We start from the raw sequence: 24,863 nt of genomic DNA, 5'->3' as shown, positions 1-24,863 counted from the left end.
TGGGAAGATCCCACATGCCGCGGAGCAGCTAGGCTCGTGAGCCATGGCAGCTGAGCCTGCGCGTCTGGAGCCTGTGCTCCACAACGGGAGAGGCCACAACAGTGAGAGGCCTGACAACAGATTGACAACAGAAGAGTATCCTGCAAGGAACCATCAAGAATAATTCCAGTAATTAAAGATTGAAAGAGGAAAATGAGGATACAAAGGAGATTTAGAAAGTAGTCGGAGAGGCAAAGAAAGAGGGAAAGCATATTGTCACAAAAACTAAGAGAACTGTGTTTCATAAAAAGAAATGCTGAGCAACCTAGAACCTATATCTTGGCTTCTAATATCCATCTCCAATAAAAAGAGTCAGGCTTCTTTGAGAAATGGTTGACTGCAGGGTAGGGGCAGTTAATGTACAAGACGATCCAGGAGCATTTTGTAGTGCCAGAAATTAGGAAAGTTATTCAAAAAACACACATGGATGAGCACATGTCAACGCAATACAAGAGACAACTGAAAGATCTCCCAGTGGCCAAAGCTGGAATATTTTAAGTAAGAAAATAAAGTAATTTTGAATTTTAACCCAAAGTATAAAACAAATATCCATAAATTCATATTGATATAAATAAATGATTTAATAATTACATAAATGGTAGAAACCAGAAAAAATGTCCTATGTAGATTTCCAAATAATTTGTGTAGATACTCCATCCACACGGAGGCCAAGCATAACTCCCCACTTTTAGGTGCAGGCTGTATATAGTGACTTCCTTCCAAAGAGTACAATATGAAAAGAGAGAAAATATGATTTAATTTACAGTAGAGAAACCTTACAAACAGTACCCTAGCCAGATAATTAATGTCAACCTGAACAATGATAAATCATATTGATAGTATGTACCATAATGTGATGTAATGAAATGACACTTTACCTCTGTGATCTTCCCAAAGACCCATAACCCCACTCTAATTACGAGAAATCTCAATTGATAGACATCCTGCAAAATACCTGACTTATAGTTCTCAAAATTTTCAAAGTTTGAGAAACTGTCACAGCTAGGAGGGGTCTAAGGAGACATAACTAAATAAAATGTAGTATCCTGGGGGAGATCATAGAACAGAAAAGACATTAGGGAATAACTGAAAAAAAATCTGAATAAGGTATGGACTTCAGTTAGTAATAATGTATTAGTACTGGTTCTTTAATTATAACAAGTATGTCATACTAATGTAAGATGTTAATAATAGGGAACACTGGATGTGACGTCTATACTATCTTCACAAGAATTGTGTGAATCTAAAACTGTTCTAAATAAAAGTTTACTTTAAAAATAAGGCATGTTCAACTATGTCAAATGCAGCCAAAATAAAAGGAAGATACACACTGATAAACATCCTCCGGTTTCCAGGCCTTGCTTATCTTGCAAATAGTTGTTCCAAAATAGTGGAGGGGCAAAAGCAACATTGCAGTACAAAATATGCAGGAACACTTGAAGAACATAAGAAATCATTTCAAGATGCCTGATTCTAAAGGAATGAGTGAAAAGAGTAGAAACAGAAAAAGGAAATGAGATTAAGAGAAAATAAATAAAAAATAAGATAGTAGAGAAATACAGTTTTAAGATGAAGTGAAAATATAAAGTGTGCAAAGGAGTAAGTTCCCAAGATACATTTGGTGTTGGGACTGTTGCACCCATCAAATGAGATCAGTCATTTTCCTCTTTTATATATTTCTTACTTGAGCCATGGGTTGTTTTCCAAGCAAAAGACTCTGAGCCTGAGATTAGCATTTGAACTCAGGATCAGTACACACAGGGAAGGAAGAAGGAGAAGTTAAGTTATGGTGAAAGTACAACAAGGATTTAACGAACCCTGCAGGGAGCTCTGAAATTCAGATGGAGCACCAAAGGTGTCTCACATTGCAATACGCAAGCCAGACCTTTATACTCACTCATCTATCATTCACTGGATGTCAGCTACCCCAGGAGGGGCATGACCTTGGGTGAAGCAGCTAACTCTGCTCAAGGGCTAACCACAGAGAATTGACAGCTGAGGGCAATCTTTCAGAAGCTGGGGCAAACAAGCCCTTCAGTCCTGAAGGGGAACCTCTGCAGCATATCACACCATCTACTATGCTTGGTATTCTTCCTACTCCTGTTTGATCTCTTCTGAATTTGTCTGACTTTCCGTTTATATTGATGTTCATGGTTGCAGATGTTACCTAGTTTGTTTATGTTTAAATTTTTACTTCTGTTTTTCATGCTCCTTTTTGCTTTGCAGTGGTTTCTGAGAGGAAAAGTAACCAGGGCTTTGTGGGGAGTGAGCTACTGTATTTCCAAGAGAGTGGTGCAAAAGTGTACAATCGCTGAGGACTACCTGAGGATCCCATAGAACAGCAGTCCCCAACATTTTTGGCACCAGGGACCAGATTCGTGGAAGACAATTTTTCCACAGAGCAGGGGCGGGGGAATGGTTTGGGGATGATTCAAGAACATTACATTTATTGTGCACTTTATTTCTATTATTATTACATTGTAATATATAATGAAATAATTATACAACTCACCGTAATGCAGAATCAGTGGGAGCCCTAAGCTTGTTTCCACTTGCCACTCACTGATAGGGTTTTGAAGTGAGTCTGCAAGCAATTGATTTATTATGGTCTCTGTGCAGTCAAACCTCTCTTCTAATGATAATCTGTATTTGCAGCCACTACCCAGTGCTAGCAACACCTCCTCACCTCCACCTTAGATTATCAGGCATTAGATTCTCATAAGAAGCATGCAACTTAGATCCCTTGCATGCACAGTTCACAGTAGGGTTAGAGCTCCTATGAGAATCTAATGTCACTACAGATCTGTCAGGAGGCAGAGCTCAGGCTGTAATGCAAGCAATGGTGAGTGGCTGTAAATACAGATGAAGCTTCACTTGCTCGCTGGCCGCTCACCTCCTGTTGTGTCCCCTGTTCCAAACAGGCCATGGACCAGTACCTATCCGTGGCCCAGGGTTGGGGACCCCTGCCATAGAAGGGGGACTAGCGCTACATTATCTTGAAAACATCCCCCACAAAAGAAATTTTACTCAGAAATCAAAAAAGAATTAGAGGTGTACTTTCAAATAGGAAAGCTGAGAGATGGGGAGGGGGCACAGGAACATGGGTGGGGGCAGTTAGTAATTGTTCAGCCAATAGGACTTTCTACTTATGCCAGAGAACTGTAGGCAGAAGTTCCTAGTCACTTTTCTGTGAAAAATCATCCAGCTTTAGTAATCACAGAAACATTAAATGTTATTGTATGAGGCCAAATTCCTCCAGAAAACACTCTTCCATATAATCTATTAATTCCATGTCCACAAGGACACAATGTGCACTTAAAACAACGGCTTCATGTCCACTCATGGGCACCATGGACTCCATTAGTTGTAATGACATAATAATTTTCTAAAACATACCACTGAGGCGTTTAGAAGTCTATTGACCTTCAAAAATGAGGCTTCCCCCTCTATTCACTTGTTGATCAGCTATAATGTAGTGCATTTTGGCTCATGTTTCAAGAATAAAAGCAGACCTACACTTAAGAAGTAGCTTAAATGTGTAAACAGACGTTAAAATTTAACAAACTTTAAAGCAACATTAAAGGTGGAGGCTAAACACTAGATAACACACCTTGGAAAAATAAATGTCTTTTAACGTTAGCCAAATTAGTGCATCAGTCAATACCCCTGCTCAAGTGAATAAAAGGTTTAAGGTTAAACTAATAACACAGGCAATAGGCTCAGGTTAATGAAAAGCAGGAGCACATGAGCCAGGAAGGGCTTCTCGTTGCCACCACCTCCGGTCCCTCCCAAGGCCCTATAATTACTTCCAACATTTTGTGTTCTTTTTCTTTTCTTTTCTTTTTTAACATCTTTATTGGAGTATAATTGCTTTACAATGATGTGTGACTTTCTGCTTTACAAAAAAGTGAATCAGTTATACATATACATATGTTCCCATATCTCTTCCCTCTTGCATCTCTCTCCCTCCTACTCTCCGTATCCCACCCCTCTAGGTGGTCACAAAGCACCGAGCTGATCTCCCTGTGCTATGTGGCTGCTTCCAACTAGCTATCTATTTTACATTTGGTAGTGTATATATGTCCATGCCACTCTCTCACTTTGTCACAGCTTACCCTTCCCCCTCCACATATCAAGTCCATTCTCAAGTAGGTCTGTGTCTTTATTCCCGTCTTGCCCCTAGGTTCTTTATGACCATATTATTATATATATATTTTTAGATTCCATATATATGTGTTAGCATATGGTACTTGTTTTTCTCTTTCTGACTAACTTCTCTCTGTATGACAGACTCTAGGTCCATCCACCTCACTACAGATAACTCAACTTCATTTCTTTTTATGGCTGAGTAATATTCCATTGTATATATGTGCCACATCTTCTTTATCCATTAATCTGATGATGGACACTTAGGTTGCTTCCATGTCCTGGCTATTGTAAATAGAACTGCAATGAATATTTTGGTACATGACTCTTTGAATTATGGTTTTCTCAGGGTATATGCCCAGTAGTGGCATTGCTGGGTCATATGGTAGTTCTATTTCAAGTTTTTTAAGGAACCTCCATGCTATTCTCCATAGTGACTGTATCAATTTATATTCCCACCAACAGTGAAAGAGGCTTCCCTTTTTTCCACACCCTCTCCAGCATTTATTGTTTGTAGATTTTTTGATGATGGCCATTCTGACCAGTGTGAGATGATATCTCATTATAGCTTTGATTTACAATTCTCTAATGATTGTTGAAAATTCTTTCATGTGTTTGTTGGCAATCTGTATATCTTCTTTGGAGAAATGTCTATTTAGGTCGTCTGCCCATTTTTGGATTGGGTTGTTTGTTTTTTTGATATCAAGCTGCATGAGCTGCTTGTAAATTTTGGAGATTAATAATTTGTCAGTTGCTTCATATGCAATTTTTTTTTTCCCATTCTGAAAGTTGTATTTTGGTCTTGTTTATGGTTTCCTTTGCAGTGCAAAAACTTTTCAGTTCATTAGGTCTCATTTGTTTATTTTTATTTCTATTTCCAATTCTCTAGGAGGTGGGTCAAAAAGGATCTTGTTGTGATTTATGTCATAGAGTGTTCTGCCTATGTTTTCGTCTAAGTGTTTGATAGTTTCTGGTCTTACGTTTAGGTCTTTAATCCATTTTGAGTTTATTTTTGTGTATGCTGTTAGGGAGTGTTCTAATTTCATACTTTTACGTATACCTGTCCAGTGTCCTCAGCACCACTTATTGAAGAGGCTGCCTTTTCTCCACTGTATATTCTTGCCTCCTTTATCAAAGATAAGGTGACCATATGTGTGTGGGTTTATCTCTGGGCTTTCTATCCCATTCCATTGATCTATATTTCTGTTTTTGTGCCAGTACCATAGTGTCTTGATTACCGTAGCTTTGTAGTATAGTCTGAAGTCAGGGAGCCTGATACCTCCAGCTCTGTTTTTTGTTCTCAAGATTGCTTTGGCTATTTGGGGTCTTTTGCATTTCCATACAAATTGTGAAATTATTTTTCTAGTTCTGTGAAAAATGCCAGTGGTAGTTTGATAGGGATTGCATTGAATCTGTAGATTGCTTTGGGTACTAGAGTCATTTTCACAATGTTGATTCTTCCAATCCAAGAACATAGTATATCTCTCCATCTATTTGTATCATCTTTAATTTTTTCATCAGTGTCTTATATTTTCTTCATACAGGTCTTCTGTCTCCTTAAGTAGGTTTATACCTGGATATTTTATTCTTTTTGTTGCAAGGGTAAGTGAGAGTGTTTTCCTAATTTCACTTTCAGATTTTCATCATTAGTGTATAGGAATGCCAGAGATTTCTGTGCATTAGTTTTCTATCCTGCTACTTTGCTAAATTCATTGATTAGCTCTAGTAGTTCTCTGATAGCATCTTTAGGATTCTCTATGTATAGTATCATATCATCAGCAAACATTGACAGGTTTACTTCTCCTTTTCTGATTTGGATTCCTTTTATTTTTTTCTTCTCTGATTGCTGTGGTTAAAATTTCCAAAACTATGTTGAACAGTGGTGAGAGTGGGCAACCTGGGTTTCTTCCTGATCTCAGTGGAAATGGTTCCAGTTTTTCACCATTGAGGACAATGTTGGCTGTGAGTTTGTCATATATGGCCTTTATTATGTTGAGGAAAGTTCCCTCCATGCTTACTTTCTACAGGTTTTTTTTTAATCATAAATGGGTGTTGAAGTTTGGTGAAAGATTTCTCTGCATCGATTGAGAAGATCATATGGTTATTCTCCTTCAATTTGTTAATATGGTGTGTCACATTGATTGATTTGCATATATTGAAGAATACTTGCATTCCTGGGATAAACCCTACTTGATCATGGTGTATGATCCTTTAAATGTGCTGTTGGATTCTGTTTGCTAGTATTTTGTTGAGGACTTTTGCAGCTATGTTCATCAGTGATATTGGCCTATAGTTTTATTTTTTTGTGACACCTTTTTCTGTTTTTTTGTATGAGTGTGATGGTGGCCTTGTAGAATGAGTTTGGGAGTGTTCCTCCCTCTGCTATATTTTGGAGGAATTTGAGAAGGATAGGTGTTAGGTCTTCTCTAAATGTTTGATAGAATTCGCCTGTGAAGCTATCTGGTCCTGGGCTTTTGTTTGTTGGAAGATTTTTAATCACAGTTTCAATTTCAGTGCTTGTGATTGGTCTGTTCATATATTCTATTTTTTTTCTGATTCAGTCTCAGTAGGTTGTGCATTTCTAAGAATTTGTCCATTTCTTCCAGGTTGTCCACTTTATTGGCATAGAGTTGCTTGTAGTAATCTCTCATGATCCTTTGTATTTCTGCAGTGTCAGTTGTTATTTCTCCTTTTTCATTTCTATTTCTATTGATTTGAGTCTTCTCCCTTTTTTCCTTGATGAGTCTGGCTAATGCTTTATCAATTTTGTTTATCTTCTCAAAGAACCACCTTTTGGTTTTATTGATCTTTGCTCTCATTTCCTTCATTTCTTTATCATTTATTTCTTATCTGAACTTTATGATTTCTTTCCTTCTGCTAACTTTGGGTTTTTTTTGTTCTTTCTCTAATTGCTTTAGGTGTAAGGTTAGGTTATTTGAGATGTTTCTTGTTTCTTAACATAGGATTGTATTGCTATAAACTTCCCTCTTAGAACTGCTTTTCTGCATCCCATAGGTTTTGGATCATCGTGTTTTCATTGTCTTTGTTTCTAGATATTTTTTGATTTCCTCTTTGATTTGTTCAATGATCTCTTGGTTATTAAGTAGTGTATTGTTTAGCCTTTATGTCCTTGTATTTTTTACAGATTTTTTCCTGTAATTGATATCTAGTCTCATAGCATTGCAGTTGGAAAATATACTTGATATGATTTCAATTTTCTTAAATTTACCAAGGCTTGATTTGTGACCCAAGATATGATCTATCCTGGAGAATGTTCCATGAGCACCTGAGAAGAATGTGTATTCTTTTGTTTTTGGATGGAATGTCCTATACATATCAATTAAGTTAATCTTGTTTAATATATCATTTAAAGCTTGTGATTCCTTATTTATTTTCATTTTGGATGACCTGTCCATTGGTGAAAGTGGTGTGTTAAAGTCCCCTACTATGATTGTGTTACTGTCAATTTCCCCTTTTATGGCTGTTAGTATTTGCTTATGTATTGAGGTGCTCCTCTGTTGGGTGAATAAATATTTACAATTGTTATATCTTCTTCTTGGATCGATCCCTTGATCATTATGTAGTGTCCTTCTTTGTCTCTTCTAATAGTCTTTATTTTAAAGTCTATTTTGTCTGATATGAGAATTGCTACTCAAACTTTCTTTTGCTTTCCATTAGCATAGAATAACTTTTTCCATCCCCTCACTTTCAGTCTGTAAGTGTCCCTACGTCTGAAGTGGGTCTCTTGTAAAGAGCATATATACAGGTTTTGTTTTTGTATCCATTCACCCAGTCTATGTCTTTTGGTGGAGCATTTAATCCATTAACGTTTAAGGTAATTATTGATATGTATTTTCCTATTCCCATTTTCTTAATTGTTTTGGGGTTGTTATTGTATGTCTTTTCCTTCTCTTGTGGTTCCTGCCTAGAGAATTTCCTTTAGCATTTGCTGTAAAGCTGGTATCGTGGTGCTGAATTTTCTTATCTTTTGCTTGTCTGTAAAGGTTTTAATTTATCCATCAAATCTGAATGAGATCCTTGCTGGGTAACCTTGGTTATAGATTTTTCTCCTTCATCACTTTAAATATGTCCTGCCACTCCCTTCTGGCTTGCAGAGTTTCTGTGGTAAGATCAGCTGTTAACCTTATGGGGATTTCCTTGTGTGTTATTTGTTGTTTTTCCCTTGCTGCTTTTATTATGTTTTCTTTGTATTTAATTTTTGAAAGTTTGATTAATATGTGTCTTGGTGCGTTTCTCCTTGGATTTATCCTGTATGGTACTCTCTGTGCTTCCTGGACTTGATTAACTATTTCCTTTCCCATATTATGGAATTTTCCAACTATAATCTTTTGAAATATTTTCTCAGTCCTTTTCTTTTTCTCTTCTTCTTCTGGGACCCCTTTAATTCGAATGTTGGTGCATTTAATGTTGTCCTAGAGGTCTCTGAGACTGTCCTCAGTTCTTTTCATCCTTTTTCTTTATTCTGCTCTGGAGTCATTATTTCCACTATTTTATCTTCCAGGTCACTTTTCCATTCTTCTGCCTCAGTTATTCTGTGATAGATCCCTTCTAGAGAATTTTTAATTTAATTTGTTGTGTGTTTGATCATTGTTTGTTTGCTCTTTAGTTCTCCTAGGTCCTTGTAAAATGCTTTCTTGTATTTTCTCTATTCTATTTCCAAGATTTTGGATCATCTTTACTATTATTATTCTGAATTCTTTTTCAGGTAGACTGCCTATTTCCTTTTCATTTGTTAGGTCTGGTGGGTTTTTACCTTGCTTCTTTATCTGCTGTGTGTTTTTCTGTCTTCTCATTTTGCTTATCTTACTGTGAGTGGGTTGTGTAGGCTTCCTTGTGGAGGGGACTAGTGCCTGTGTTCTGGCGGATGAGGCTGGATCTTGTCCTTCTGGTGGGCAGGTCCACGTCTGGTGGTGTGTTTTGGGGTGTCTGTGGCCTTATTATGATTTTAGGCAGCCTCTCTGCTAATGGATGTGGTTGTGTTCCTGTCTTGCTAGTTGTTTGGCAAAGGGTGTCCAGCACTGTAGCTTGCTGGTCTTTGAGTGAAGCTGTGTCTTGGGGTTGATCTCTGGGAGATTTTTGCCATTTGATATTACGTGGAGCTGGGAGGTCTCTTGTGGACCAGTGTCCTGAAGTTGGGTCTCCCATCTCAGAGGCACAGCCCTGACGCCTGGCTGGAGCACCAAGAACCTGTTCTCCACACGGCTCAGAATAAAAGGGAGAAAAAATAGAAAGAAAGAAGATAAAATATAGTTATTAAAATAAAAAATAAAAATATAATTATTAAGTAAAATATTTTTAAAATAAATTAAAAAAGCAGAAAAACAGATGGACAGAACTCTAGGTCAAATGGTAAAAGCAAAGCTATAGAGACAGAATCACACACAGAAGCATACACATAAACACTCACAGTAAGAGAAAAGGGGGAAAAAAATATATATCTTTGCTCCCAAAGTCCACCTCCTCATATTGGAATGATTCGTTGTCTATTCAGGTATTCCGCAGATGCAGGGTACATCAAGTTGATTGTGGAGCTTTAATCTGCTGCTCCTGAGGCTGCTGGGAGAAATTTCCCTTTCTCTTCTTTGTTCTCACTGCTCCCGGGGTTCAGCTTTGGAATTGGCCCAACCTCTGCGTGTAGGTCACCTAAGGGCATCTGTTCTTCACTCAGACAGGAAGGGGTTAAAGGAGCAGCTGATTTGGGGGCTCTGGCTCACTCAGGCCGGTGGGAGGGAGGGGTACGGATACGTGGCGAGCCTCCGGCGGCAGAGACTGGCATGACATTGCAACAGCTTGAGGTGCACAGTGTGTTCTTCCGGGAAAGTTGTCCCTGGATCACGGGACCTGGTAGTGGCGGGCTGCACAGGCTCCTGGGAGGGGAGGTGTGGAGAGTGACCTGTGCTTGCACACAGGCTTCTTGGTGGCAGCAGCAGCAGTCTTAGCATCCCACGCCCATATCTGGGGTCCACACTGATAGCCATGGCTCGCGCCTGTCTCTGGAGCTCCTTTAAGCAGCGCTCTTAATTCCCTCTCCTCGTGCACCAGGAAACAAAACGGGAAGAAAAAATTCTCTTGCCTCTTCGGCAGCTCCAGACCTTTTCCTGGACTCCCTCCTGGCTAGCCGTGGCGCACTAGCCTCCTTCAGGCTGTGTTCACGCCGCCAACCCCAGTCTTCTCCCTGCGATCCAATGGAAGCCCGATTCTTAGCTCCCAGCCCCGCCCACCCCAGCGGGTGAGCAGACAAGCCTCTCGGGCTGGTGAATGCTGGTTGGCACCAATCCTCTGTGCGGGAATCTCTCCGCTTTGCCCTCTGTACCCAGGTGGCTGCGCTCTCCTCCGTGGCTCTGAAGCTTCCCCCCTCCGCCACCCGCAGTCTCTGCCTGCGAAGGGCCTTCCTAGTGTGTGGAAACCTTTCCTCCTTCACAGCTCCCTCCCACTGGTGCAGGTCCCGTCCCTATTCTTTTGTCTCTGTTTATTCTTTTCTCTTTTGCCCTACCCAGGTACGTGGGGAGTTTCTTGCGTTTGGGGAGGTCTGAGGTCTTCTTCCAGCGTTCTTTGGGTGTTCTGTAGGAGTTGTTCCACATGTAGATGTATTTCTGATGTATCTGTGGGGAGGAAGGTGATCTCCGCGTCTTACTCTTCCGCCATCTTGAAGCTCCTCTCTGTGTTCTTTTTCATAATGAGGGCCCTCAAAGTTGTATTAACCTGACGTACAAACCTAAATACCACCCCTACTAGAGGCACACAGACATACAAAAATCTAATATTAAGTGAAAAGGAAAGGAATACATGGTGATTTCCATCTCCTAATCTGCAATAGTTACACTCCCACTGTCCTGAGATAAAATGTCACAAATATGCGTGTGTTATGAAATACCTAACTGGACACTGATAAATGTCATTATGGCAGGCAAGCTTGACATGCAGGTTAAAAATTGAGTTCACGTGAAGACAATTTAAGAAAAAGTAATTTTCAAACTATTTTTTGTTTGTTTAACTGATATTTAATGGAACACATACTAAGGGCCAGGCAAAGTATTAGGCCTTCAGCAAATAAACTTCAAGTGATCAGCAGAGCTCGAATGAAAAGAAGTATTTTATGTTTGAAGTGTAAATAGCCAATACAGAAAACTACAGCGTCAACAGTTGAGCAAATAGTCTGTGAATTTGAAGGAAATAAAGATAAAAAAGGTGTCTAAAGAGCCATCTATCAGTTTTGTTCACTATATGATAATAGAAGATTGGAGCTGCATAAGAGTAGTTCTTATATCTTCTATCTATTTGGCCTTACATATATATCGGCTGCACTCCTCATTAAGGGTTAATTACTTTCAAGGCACTATTCTGCATGGAGAAAGTGCCAAAGACAATAGATTGCAAGTGGAGTAATAGCAAGCAAAACATTCATTCATTCGACAAGTATATGTTGCACATAGCACCCACCCACTCTGTGCTTGTCTTAGTTTGTTCAGGCTGTTATAACAAAAATAACACAGACTGGGTATCTTAACACAACAGAATTTTATTTCCCACAGTTCTAGAAGGTGGAAGTCCAAGATCAGAGTGCCAGCATGGTCAGGTTCTGGTGAAGGCCCTCTTCTGGATTGCAGACTGCTGGCTTCTTGCTCTTTCCTTACATGATGGAAGAAGGGGCCAGGGATTCCTCTCAATCCTCTTTTATAAGGCACTAATCTCATTCATGGGGTTCAACGCTAGTGACTGAATTACCTCCCAAAGGCTTCACCTGCTAATATCATCACATTTGGGGGTTAGCATTTCAACATACGAATTTGGTGGGAACACAAAATTTCAGACAATAGCAGTGCTGGACATAGACCAGTGAGAAAGGCATAACCCCTTCTCTAAGGCTCTGTCTGAGAGCCAGAGAATAAAGAACAGTCGCAATACATTGGAATAATGTTTATAAAAGGAATATGCAGGGTGTTCTGAGAGCAAATGGCAGGACTATGAAACCCAGAGTTAATAGACTGTAAGTTCAGGGAAGACTTCCGAGAGAAAATATCTAATTTGAATCCAAAAAGGGTGAAAGAGGATAAAGTATTCCAGGAATTGAAAATTAGTCAAAATATTCAGAACATAGAATAGAGTGGGAGTGGGTAGGAAGATGGAATAAGAATACAAGTCAGATCACCAAAATCTTGCTTCCCCATTTGAAGGAGTTTGAAACTGACCTAGGACAATAAGAAGGAAGATAACATGGTATTTGGAAGCAGCCCAGACTTCATATCCTATCTTCAATAAAAATTAGATGATGTGGCTGCAGCATATTATTTAACTTATCAGAGCCTCAGTTTTTTTTCACCTGTAATGAATTAATAACAACTTATTAAATAATGTTGTGTGAAGCAAATAAGATAACACATGGGGAAACACTGTGGAAAAAAATGTATAGACATGTTCTAAAACTATAAGATGTCGTTATTGCATGAATGATTGTAAAGTGTGCTTAGGAAATGACACTAAAAGTGAAGACAAAATGCAGCCATAACCAAAGGCTATTCTACCAGGAGGATCTATGCTTTCTTCAGCACAGTTGATGTATGGTCAAGAAGGAAGTTTGACAGCACAGCCAGTGCAGTCAGCACATTCCACTGCAGCACAGCCCACGGCATAGCAATGCAACTGGGACTCTTTCCAATTCCAAAAAGGCCCAAGGATATTCAGAAAGACAGTGATTGCTGAATTCACACATTTTGCATTGCATTCATGGATGTTGGAAAGGTTCTACATGTAACCTCTGAAGGTCACTTTTCTGAAGCAAAAGGATAATCCTGACGGCCAAGTTAAGAAATAATCATAAAAGCAGATTGAGGACTCCACGTTTTGAAGGGTTTTCTATGTGTTAGGAACCTTTAATCAAATTGCGCGCACACACACACACACACACACACACACACACACACACAAACAGACATGCATATAGTGATCCTATAAGTTTGAAATGAATATTAGGTCCATTTGAGGAACCCAAGACCTAGACTAGACAAATAGTTTTCTCAATATCACCAATAAGCGTTAGATTTGGTATCCAAACTACTTATTCATCTGACTCCTTTGTGCAGAACCTTACATATTAAGATACCACACCATGAAACATATGGAGACTTGTACTTCTGGGTCAGAATGGTGTCGCCAATGCAACGAGTCCCAAATTATTACTACCACATCAATGAAAACAAGGAAAAAAGACACAAACTCTCAATACCACTAAAATTTAAGATACACAAATATCATAGTGCTAGAATCTAGGAAGAATATGTATTTAATATAAGATTCTATGGATCTTGATTTAGAAAAATTGGCCTATGCCATGCCTGATGGCATATGAAGATGGAGATTTACGAAACTGAGTTTGAATTAACCCAAGTTCAGTCAGACCTTATTGTTCTGGGCTTCTTTCAAAGTCTTAAAAATGTATCCCTATGCACCCCAAAGTTGTAGTTTATTTTTTAAGATAATAGGATTGATAGACTAATTCTGCAAACATACATCATTTGGATTTTAGCCAGACATTAGACAAGACTTTTTATTTTAGCCTAGTGGATAAGTTGAAGTAACATGAGCTAGTACCTTTAAAGTGCAAATAATTTAACTATACACTTGGTGGGAAAGGTTTAATGAATTGATAGCCATCTGTACAGCTATTCTGAATTACAGTGGCTGTTCTGCATTGATATCCTAGAAAAGAAAATATTTGCCAATTTATAAAATGGGATCTAGTGAGGAATAATAGTTCACTGGTTTGATTACAGAATCAATGTCTTCCAAGTACCAGATAATATAAAATGTTAATAGGCACAAATAAAATTTCTGCTCTGAGATCTACAAACTAAGCACAACAGTACTGGAGTGAGAATCACTGATAGTCAATTATCCATGTCAAGGGCTTCACTTCAGAGAACACAGTTGACAGGAAGCCAATAGACCTCCACAGGCATGGAGCAGAGATATCAAAGTAGACAATACAATTCAGTGCCTCAACAGGATGACAGTGTCTATGACCACAACCAAGGATCCATCTCACTCTCACACGCAAGAGTGTGTCCTCATCAGTGTTTCACCTCTGATGACACCACTGAAAAAATTAATGATAAGAGAACAGGTTGATCAAGGACTGAAGACCAAGTATGTAATTAGAATGTCAAGAAACTCTAGTGAAGATTTAAGATCTTTAAAATTGAAAATACCAGGAGGCTCTCATATTTCTTTCTGTAATAAATATACCTTCTTATTATGGATAAAGGGTTGTTTGGCAAGGATGGAGTCCTAGGAGAAATTGGGAGGACTTGGAGAAGGCATTGCAATAATGTATGAGCACCTCTATAAAATCCCTGAAACGCTCCCTCTGAACAAGGCTTGTGACATCACATTGTTTGCTGTCATGAGGCTCATAGGCTCCAACAGCTCAATAAAGTCTTCTAAGTTGTACAAATGTCTCTGCTTTTTCTATATTACTCTAAAATCCTAAGGAATCTTGTATATAAAACAAAAGCTCTCCTTATTGGTAACAAAAAGTTTTCAATAAATAGCTGACAAATAAATGAATTAAAGTTATTAATTCTACAAGAGAAGAGGGACAGAAACATTCTTATAAAGCTATCTTAAACTTAAATGAGGAGGACTTCCCTGGTGGTGCAGTGGTTGAGAGTCCGCCTGCCGATGCAGGCGACACGGGTTTGTGCCCCGGTCTGGGAAGATCCCACATGCCGTGGAGTGGCTGGGCCCGTGAGCCATGGCTGCTGAGCCTGCACGTCCGGAGCCTGCGCATCCGGAGCATGTGCTCTGCAACGGGAGAGACCACGACAGTGAGAGGCCCGCGTACCGCAAAAAAAAAAAAAAAAAAAAAAAAATTAAATGAGGACATTACAATTCTAATTAAATACTTGTTGAGTATGTTTTAAAAAAATGAAATTGAACATAACAGAATAAGGGTTAAACTAGAGTAACTTTCTATCCTGAAATTCGTGAACATTACAAATATCCCTAATGACTGTGGGAGGAGTTCTGAGGAACACTACACACACACACACACACACACACACACACACACACACACACACAGACACACACACACACACACCAACTGAGCCAATTACAACTATAGGGAAGCTTCTGAACAGCCCTATGCCTGCCATAAAATCTCCTCCCTACTCAAAATCTCAGCACAGGTCTCTAGATTTAAACTCATGACTTTCTCATTTTCCTCTCCTTTCAATTTTGAATCTAGTTGCGTAGGATACCATTCAGTGCAAGAGATTTGTCTCCAAAAATAGGTTAAAATAGTGGATGTCTTAGGGGATGTATTAGAAACAAGATTAATAAGATGTGTATGTGTGTGTATGTGTCTGTGTGTATAGAGACAGAGAGAGGGAGAAAAAGAGATTTACGATAAGGAATTGGCTCATATGATTATGGCAGCTGACAAGTGGCAAGTCCCAAGATCTGCAGTTGGTTGGGAGGCTGATGGTGTAGTTCTAGTCCACACAGACAAGGCCTGAGAACCAGGAGAGCTGACAATATAACTTTCAATCCTAAGGCTAACAGACTTGAGACCCAGAAAGAGATGATATTTTAGCCAGAGTCCAAAGGCAGGAAAAAATTGATGTCACAGTTCAAAGGTACTCAGGCAGGAGAAGTTCCCAACTATTCCCAACTATTTGAAAGACAGACAGTCTTTTGCTCTTTTCAAGCCTTCAAATGATTGGGTGAGACCCGCCCAGATTAGAGAGAGCAATCTGCTTTACACAGTTATTGATTTAAATGTTAAACTCATTGAAACACCCCTTCATAGAAATACCCAGAATAACGTCTGACCATCACTTGGGCACTCCATGATCCAGATAATTTGACACATAAAATTAACCATTATGGGAGACAGACATAAGAGAATTAGAGTAGTTCCCAGTTTATGTGTGAGGTTTACATATGAGGAAACTGGAGCATTGACTTGGGGAGAAGGGGTGCTCTCTTCCATGACACTGCCCTTGTTCCTTGGAGAGTTCACTATTCTCCCATGGAAAATATACTCTTGGGGGTGGGGGTTGTGGGGGGGAAGGGATATACTGGGAGTTTGGGGTTAGAAGATGCAAACTGTTACATATAGAATGGATGGTCAACAAGGTCCTACTGTATAGCACAGGGAACTATATTCAATGTCCTGGGATAAGCCATAATGGAAAATAATATAAACATGAATGTATGGGGCTTCCCTGGTGGCGCAGTGGTTGAGAGTCTGCCTGCCGATTCAGGGGACGTGGGTTCGTGTCCCAGTCCAGGAAGATACCACATGCCGTGGAGCGGCTAGGCCCATGAGACATGGCCGCTGAGCCTGCGCGTCCGGAGCCTGTGCTCTGCGACGGGAGAGGCCACAACAGTGAGAGGCCCACGTACAGCACAAAAAAAAAAAAAAAAAAAAAAAAAATGAATGTACGTATGTGTATAACTGAACAGTAATTAACACAACATTGTTAAGTCAAGTCAACTATACTTCAATTTATAAAAAAGAAAAGAAAATACACCCTCGGTAAAAAAAAAAAAAGCATTATTATCACTTTGATTTGCAGTCTCTGATTCTCCTCCATCTTAGGTAGGCAAAGGCCCTACATTCCTTATTGAAAGACAGAGCTGGGGGGCAAGGAGAAAGGGGGAGCATTGCCTGCAAAGACATTTCAAACATTAACTGCTTAGACCAGAATGTGTTTTGTGAGGGAAGGGGTCTTTTTCTTTTTTCATCCTCCCAGCAAAGCCTAATACCCACTCAACCTATTGGAGTCTGCCAGTGGACAATTCAGTAGCTTCAATTTGTACACTATATCAAAAACTCCCATTAATCTCTTATATTCTATGGCTACCACTATTTTATTATTTTCCTTTGTGTCATGAATCTCTCAACTTATACCGGGCAGCAGAGTTGAAACTGAAACTGACATTTGATACCAACAAATACATTGGCTAAAACATTTCCCCCAGGTTACAAAATCAGAAGAATACTCAGGCTCAAAAAAATCCAAAGTCACTTTTATAAAGCTTCCCAACTTTAAGGTTTTTCTCTCAACTGAGTTCAGAGGGATTTATGCTTGCAAGCTTTATCTTCCTGAACAAAAATTATTGCAAAGTAAGCAGTATCTAAACAGCGTGTACAGAATTGAAAGAAAAACAAACAGAAATTAGGATAACTAAGAAATGAGACTTTCAGGGAAAAAGCTAAGCTCATATGTTATTCAAAAGAAAGAAAGCAGTTGGTGTGCCTCAGAAAAACCTCTTCAGGAATATGAAAGAAAAACAGAGCAGTATGTCACACCAGTAGGAATAAAATAGTATTCATAAATGTCCCTGATGCTTACTTAGTAAATATGATCTCTTTTGTTCAATTTTAAAAGGTAAATTTATTTAATTTTAAATACATTTTAAAATTTAATGACACACAGCATTTAAATTTACATAATATAAAATGCTGTTGATAGGATATTTGGCTTATTGTCAATAATGTTCCCAAACATCATTTATTATTAAAGGTGGATTTCCTAAGCAACTTGGCATGGGAGCATTCTAATTAAAAATTAAATCAATATTCAAATAAGTATAATCTAATAATCATTGTAATTCTCTGAAATACATTAACAGCTAGAAGAGTATCTGGTTTTATCACATTAGAAAAAAATCTTATCATCTTTATAGTAAAACTACAATGAAAATACACTCAGAAATTATCTTTATTGGAAGGCTATCTGAGTAATACTTTTGAAGTAAAGTGGTTGCATGTGTGCCTTTTTCTTCTTAACAGAAGGTAGAAATTACAACAGTGATAAACCAGCAAGGGAAGTAAGGGGATCCAAAGAGTAAAAGAAGGTTTGGGGTAGGGCTGGAGCAAAGGGTTTCTAAAGTCCCTTGAAGTCTTCAAACACAGTGATTTTAAGAACCAAAAGAGTTCTTAACCTAAATCATCAGAATTACCAAAGCAAGGATATTTTAGGTGAAATAGGGCAAAACAATTATTGAGGGCATAGAGACTCTGGATCCAGACTACCTGAGTCCAAGACCCACTTCCACCAGTTATTAGCTCCTGACTTTAGATAAGTTATTTATCCTTTATGTAACTCAGTTACCTTATGAATAAAAAAAAGAATTAGCATATCAACACTTAAAGGGTCATTGTAGGGATTAAATGAGGTAATACATGTAAAGTCCTGGGTGGCACCTGACACATAATAAATAGTTAACTGACTTAAGCTGTTATTTGGATGTTAAGCTGCCATACATTAGGGGACTGAAAAGGGTCAGAGTGATAATCCTGAGCCTGCTGCTTAATCCTGTGTGACTTTGGACATGTTATTTAACCACTCTGAACCCCTACCTTCTCATCTTCAAATAAGGTAACTCAGTATTTACGCCACAGGTTTCTAAGAGGGTTAAATGAGATAATGAGGGATGAGTTCATAACTAAGGAGTCAGGTTAAGTGTGGGCTCCCCCAAGAAGGGACACATATACCCCAATTGTGACATAAGGCCTTGGTACTCTCTGCTCTGCCTTTAACAATGACTTTTAATCATGTACTGCCTTTTTGCCCCTAAGCTTATAGCTTATTGGAAATATTTAAGAAAACGGTATTCTTTTTTTTTTTTTTTGCATGCAGTTAAAAGCAAAAGGCAGTGCTTCCAAAGGTCTCCCAGTGATATGAGTTGGTTTGTCAAGTACTGCAGCTTTCAGGCACCAAAGTAAAGGGGCCACACGTGTTTATCTCATTTTCTTGTCTGGGTGAATTTAGTTTATGAAATATAGTCAAATGCAAGTGAGCTAATTGCCTGTGCCTCGTGGAAAAGAAATGTAAAGGATCTTGCCCTCTCTGTTTTCCCCCTCACACTACACTCCTTAAAATGGTGACATCATTTAGAACAAGATGCACCTTCTACTAGCTATGGAATATGGCAACAAGTGAAATGACATTTGATCATAGCTCTAAAGACCAGTGTGTCTCAAACCAGACTGACACAGAAAACGCTAGGAAGAGAAATTCTGACCCGGGTGTATGGTGAGGCTTTGATTTGTCTGATCTGACTGTTAATGAGTATAATTCTGAGTCATCTGTGTCATTTGGACACTTTCTCTGCAGAGGAAACACAGCCAGACCTTTCCTCACAGGCCAAGTGTCGGCCAGGGGAAAGGATTTCAACTGGTACTGACTTGGACATGTTTCCAAACAGAATCAAAGCAAACCCATTGTGGAATTTGGAAGAGAACCCCAATCTCTGCAGTCTCCCTTGGGACTTGCTCCATCTGTGTCTCCCTTTGATGTGTTCAGGTACATTAAACAGGTGAAGGGAGGGGATAGCTTTATCCAGAGGATTTAGATATTAAGCTAGCCTTAGCAGAGAGCAAGGTGGCAGAAAAATGGATACGTCAGAGATTGGCAAATTCTGCTTCTCTCATTTACAAATATGAAGGCAGTGCCTCAGGCCACTGCTTCTGTCTGAATCACTTACACTTCACCTGGCTAAAGTCTTTCTCCTTTGATGAGACCTCTCTCCACACCTGACCTCCAAGCTAAGTTAGACCTTATGTCTATACACTCTGTGTCGTAGGCAGAAATCTAAGATGCCCCCTAAGATTCTCATCTTAACATCTATGTCATGAATAATCCCTGGGACCTTTGAACATGATGAGGTAGTCTCTTCTGTGATGAGGTTCTGTTCCAGGGCACAATCCACTTTGAGAAGGTAGATTCTCTTGAATGGACATGACCTAATCAGGAGATCCTTTAAAGGGACCAGGATCTTCCTGAAGAAAGATATTCAAATCACGTGAGATACTTAGCATGAGAGATTATCCACTGCTGGCTTTGAAGATGGAAGAGTCCACACACATTGCCTAGAATGTGGGCTGAGAGAGGCCCCAGTTTACAGCCAGCAAAAAAAAAAAAAAACCCCTTTTTCCTCCAGCTGTAAGGCATTGAATCAACCATATTAGTCTGGAAAAGAATCCTAACTCAGATGAGAATGCAGCCTACTGCTGCCTTGATTTAGTCTTATGAAACCCTGGGCAGAGAACCTAGTCCTGCCATGTCTGGATTTCTGACTTACCAAATGGTGACCTAATAAGTGGTTGTTGTTCTAAGCTACTGAATTTTTGGTAATTATGCAGCAATACAGAACTAATATGCTCCCATAGGGTCCTGTACTTACCTTTCAGAAACTTATCTAAGCTCTGTGAAGGCAGGGACCCTATCTCTTATTCACTCTTCTGTCCCTAGCACCCAGCCTAGTGCCCAGAATATACTAAATGCTCAATGAATACTTGTTAATGAATAATTGCATACATTAACCCATCCTTTTAAATCACAGTATTTTCAATTAAATAAATCAAAGTATTTCTATCATGAAGTTTGAGAGGGATGCTGTTTTAATTTACATTAAATTATATTATTTCCATCACTGTTTTTGATCTAATGTGTTTTATTGATTACTTTCTTTCATTTAAACAAGACAACAAGACTGAGACCATTCACATGCAGAGTCAAGAGGCATAGCCATCATCTGTGGAATTCATCCCGCCCACTCCTTGTTTACCAGCCCCTAGGTTCTGCACTCAAGTTTTGAACAGCATACTGCATGCATGCAAAATGAGTTTCCATGGGTGTTCCAGGGCACTTGAAGCAAAATGATATATGATGTTTCCCTTAAGAAGCCTTTTATTTTCTCTCCCTTTCCCTCCCTAACATTCCTTTCTCATCTGCCCTGTGATTGTTAACTCAACCACACCAAGGTATATCTACCTTCATACTCTCAGCCCTGCCACTGCCCAAGCCTACTCTACATTGTCTCTGATCGTGGGATTGTCCTCTGTGTGACCTATGACATGTTCGCTGCATGAAAAAATGTCATCTCATCCAAGATCCATGTTAAATGCTGACTCTACTGTAAAACTCTCCTAGGTCTTCCTTCATCTTTTGTTTTGTTTGTTTGTTTTTGTTTTTGTTTTTGTTTTTTGCGGTACGCGGGCCTCTCACTGCTGTGGCCTCTCCCGTTGCGGGGCAACAGCCTCCGGACGCGCAGGCTCAGCGGCCATGGCCCACGGGCCCAGCCGCTCCGCGGCACGTGGGATCCTCCCAGACCGGGGCACGAACCTCTGTCCCCTGCATCGGCAGGCGGACTCTCAACCACTGCGCCACCAGGGAAGCCCCTTCATCTTTATTTTATATATAGTACTTCTGTTTCAGTGATGCCTATTCTGTAAGAGAGCTAACTGTTTACACACATATGAAACGCCCTCCGGACCATGAGTCCTTCAGGGTTGGGAACAAGCCCCCATATCCAGCCGAGTGCCAGTTCCAATTGTTTCTATATTCACCTATCATTTTATCTTTGAAAATGATTTAAGGCTAGACCTTCAAAGAGCATTGATGTGTTAAATAGGGAACCTTGAAAACAGTAAGACTTACTCTCTGTTTTAAGGGGAAAACTGTTTTGTGACACTGAGACCTTTACCCACTTTTGAAGGAGGCAAATGAATGGACATTGGTGAGTCTTGTCTCATTTCATGAGACTTGGGTCCCCTCAAAACTTCCAACAGAAGCTTATTGGCCTCAGAAATATATTTTAAACGTCAAAAAATATAGTGAGGGCTTCCCTGGTGGCACAGTGGTTGAGAGTCCGCCTGCCGATGCAGGGGATGCGGGTTCGCGCCCCGGTCCGGGAAGATCCCACATGCCGCGGAGCGGCTAGGCCCGTGAGCCATGGCCGCTGAGCCTGCGCGTCCGGAGCCTGTGCTCTGCAATGGGAGAGGCCACAACAGTGAGAGGCCCGCATATCGCAAAAAAAAAAAAAAAAAAAAAGTGTATATATATATATATATATATATATATATATATATATATATATAGTGACATTGCAATATTGCTATGTTATATACCTGATGGGGATCAGGCAGTGAAATATAGAGATCAGGGAGATAATCGTGACTTGATACAGATGGACATTAATGTATTTGGGCATGCAATGTGGAACAAAGGTTTAATTTTATGTTTTTCTAAATAGAAAAAGTAATTTTATTGAAAAAAAACTATATAATTTTAACAGGAACTTACTATGTGTCAAGTGCATTTCAGGCTTTATTTAATTTAAACTTCATGGCACATCTGAGGTAGGTAAATGATATTACTTCCATTTTATAGGTTAAGCCAGTGAGGCTTGGAAAGTTATAATTAGTCCAAGGTCACATGGCTAGTCAATGTCAGAGCTGGCACTCAAACCCCAGGCTGACTATGCTATCTACCCATGGGAGGTGAAAAAGATATAACTCTACACTGATGCAGTGGGGTTCCCTGGGTTCCTAAATCACCTGGTAAAAGACAAAGGACAAGGGAATTCCAGCTGGGGTGCTGCTTTATGGAATCAGATGCTTAATAAATTGTACCCCTCACCCAGTAAAGAGAACTTGGATTAGCCTCTCTCGGCTAAAAATTGTCAGAGAATAAATACTCCGTTCTCCTTCCACTGTTCCAGTACAGGGTTTCTCAGCTTAGCTTTATTTACATTTTGTTGTGGGAAACTGTCCTGCACACTGTACTCAACTGAAATTTAGCAGCATCCAGTGCCTCTACACACTAGAAGCCAGTAGCACAAGTAATGACAGTAATGACAACCAAATTGTCTCCAGATATTGCCATATATCCCTGACTAGGGTGGGATCAGGGTGGCAAAATCACCTTAGGTTGAGAACCACAGTCCAAGTAGAACAAGCACTGAAACAGGAATCAAAAGATTTGGGTTCAAGTTCTCCTGCAAATCCTATCTTTCTGAACCTTGGTTTCCACATCCAAAAAATATTGTATGTGTTCTCTCTAGATCCTAGGACTCCTGTAACAGCAAAAATACAAAAGTAAAATAAGATAATGTCTGTTAAAAGAGCAGCAGTAGGAATAGTATTATTTTAGCTCCCTCCAAGAATTATATAAAGTTTAGAAAGAGCTGTAATACAGGAAATGCACTGGACTGGATGTTGGAAAAACTGGCTTCTGTTCCTCGCTCTGCCTCTAGCTGTGTTTCTTGGAAAGGTCACTACACGTCACCTTCCTGAGACTATAGTTAAAATGTGTATTATTATTGTCATTACTGATATTATTATTAATTTGCCTTGAAACTTTCCTTCTTTATGCAGCAGTGCCATGTTTCTTTTGGAAAATTATTTTTCCCTCACTAGATGTAGTCACAGTGGGATGGTAAACCCAGGTGCTGCCCCCTATCAGAGAAACCCAACAGGCAGATCCTTCCTCTCATCACCTCTGCATGGTCATGGGGCCAACATGTGACCCAAGCTCAACCTATGTGCTGCTCCTGTCCAGAGCTTTGTTTCCTGATCAGGGGAGACATGCATGGAAGTCTTACTTGAATCCCACTGCACCCTTCCTAGGAGACTGTTCCTATGGTTTTGCCTTCTTGCCTTCCGCAGTTGCCTTCCATGCCTGCTTCTCCAGTTGTCCTCTCAATTCCATGAACTCCTCATATCTTTCTGGATCAGAGCATGCTGATTGACCCTGATTATGTGTTCTCCCCTTCTTCCTTAGGAATAGTACCCCAATTTTTAGTTTGGCACATTGCCAGCAAGAATAAAATTTTTATCTCTCAGGTTCTTTAGGCAGGTAGGTTGAGCTGTATGATTCAGTTTTGGTTAATGGAGTGTAAGCAGAAGTGATGTGTGCAAATTCTGAAAAGTGTCCTCAAGAGGAAAGGTCATGCTATCTTTTTTCCTTCTTTTTTCCTACTGATTGGAAGGTAGACATAATGACTGGAGCTCCAACAATCATCTTGGACCACAAGGTAATCTTGGGAATGTGGAAAATTTTCATGGTAGAAGTATCTTGATTCCCTGGCCAGAGCACTATGCCAGACCTGGATTGATTATTTCTAAAATTTTTGAACTTGAAGGAAAGAAACCTTTGTCTTGGTTACTAGGGTTAGTACCTCTGTTCCTTGCACTGATCCTAATGAACTCACACTTTTGCTTCAGTTAACTCTGGTTATTGTCTATTGCTTATGCCTCTTTCAGGTGACAGTGATCAAAAATTCAATTCAAACTGGCTTAAACAATAAGAAAAAAAAATTGCTTACAAAACTGCAAAGTTGTGAGGTAGCCCAGGCTTCAGGCAAAATTCAATCAACATTCCATACAGTATCACTGGAGATCAAGTTTCTCTCCCATGCTCCTCTCCAGGATTTCAACTTCACTTTCAATTCCCATATGTTGCTTCCTTTGCAGCTTCAGCAACACTTTGTGAACTGGTGAGAAAGGTTGAAGCAGTTTAATACCTTACATTTTCACTCCTCCTCATTGGGGAATAACAAAGAGTCTCCCGCACAATAGTCCCTCCAAAAAATGAAAGAGGCTTGCCTTCAAAAAAAAAAAAAAAAAGGAAGAAACATCAGGAATATATCTTCTCATTTGGATGGCTCTCACTAGCTTAGGAGCCCATCCCTGAGCCAGTCCCTGTGGACAAGGGATTAGAGTTATTGATTGGCTTCTATTAATCAGGCCCCAGTCCCAAGACTGGAAAATGGGTCATTCCTGCAGAAACCGTATAGCTTAGAAGAGGTGAGGTGGTTCTCAAAGCAAAAGATAGACTTACTTATCCATAAAACAGGAATAG

This window comes from Tursiops truncatus, chromosome 14 (genome assembly GCF_011762595.2).
Source record: "Tursiops truncatus isolate mTurTru1 chromosome 14, mTurTru1.mat.Y, whole genome shotgun sequence".
Classification (NCBI taxonomy): Eukaryota; Metazoa; Chordata; class Mammalia; order Artiodactyla; family Delphinidae; genus Tursiops; species Tursiops truncatus.
This window is presented reverse-complemented; position numbering follows the sequence as displayed.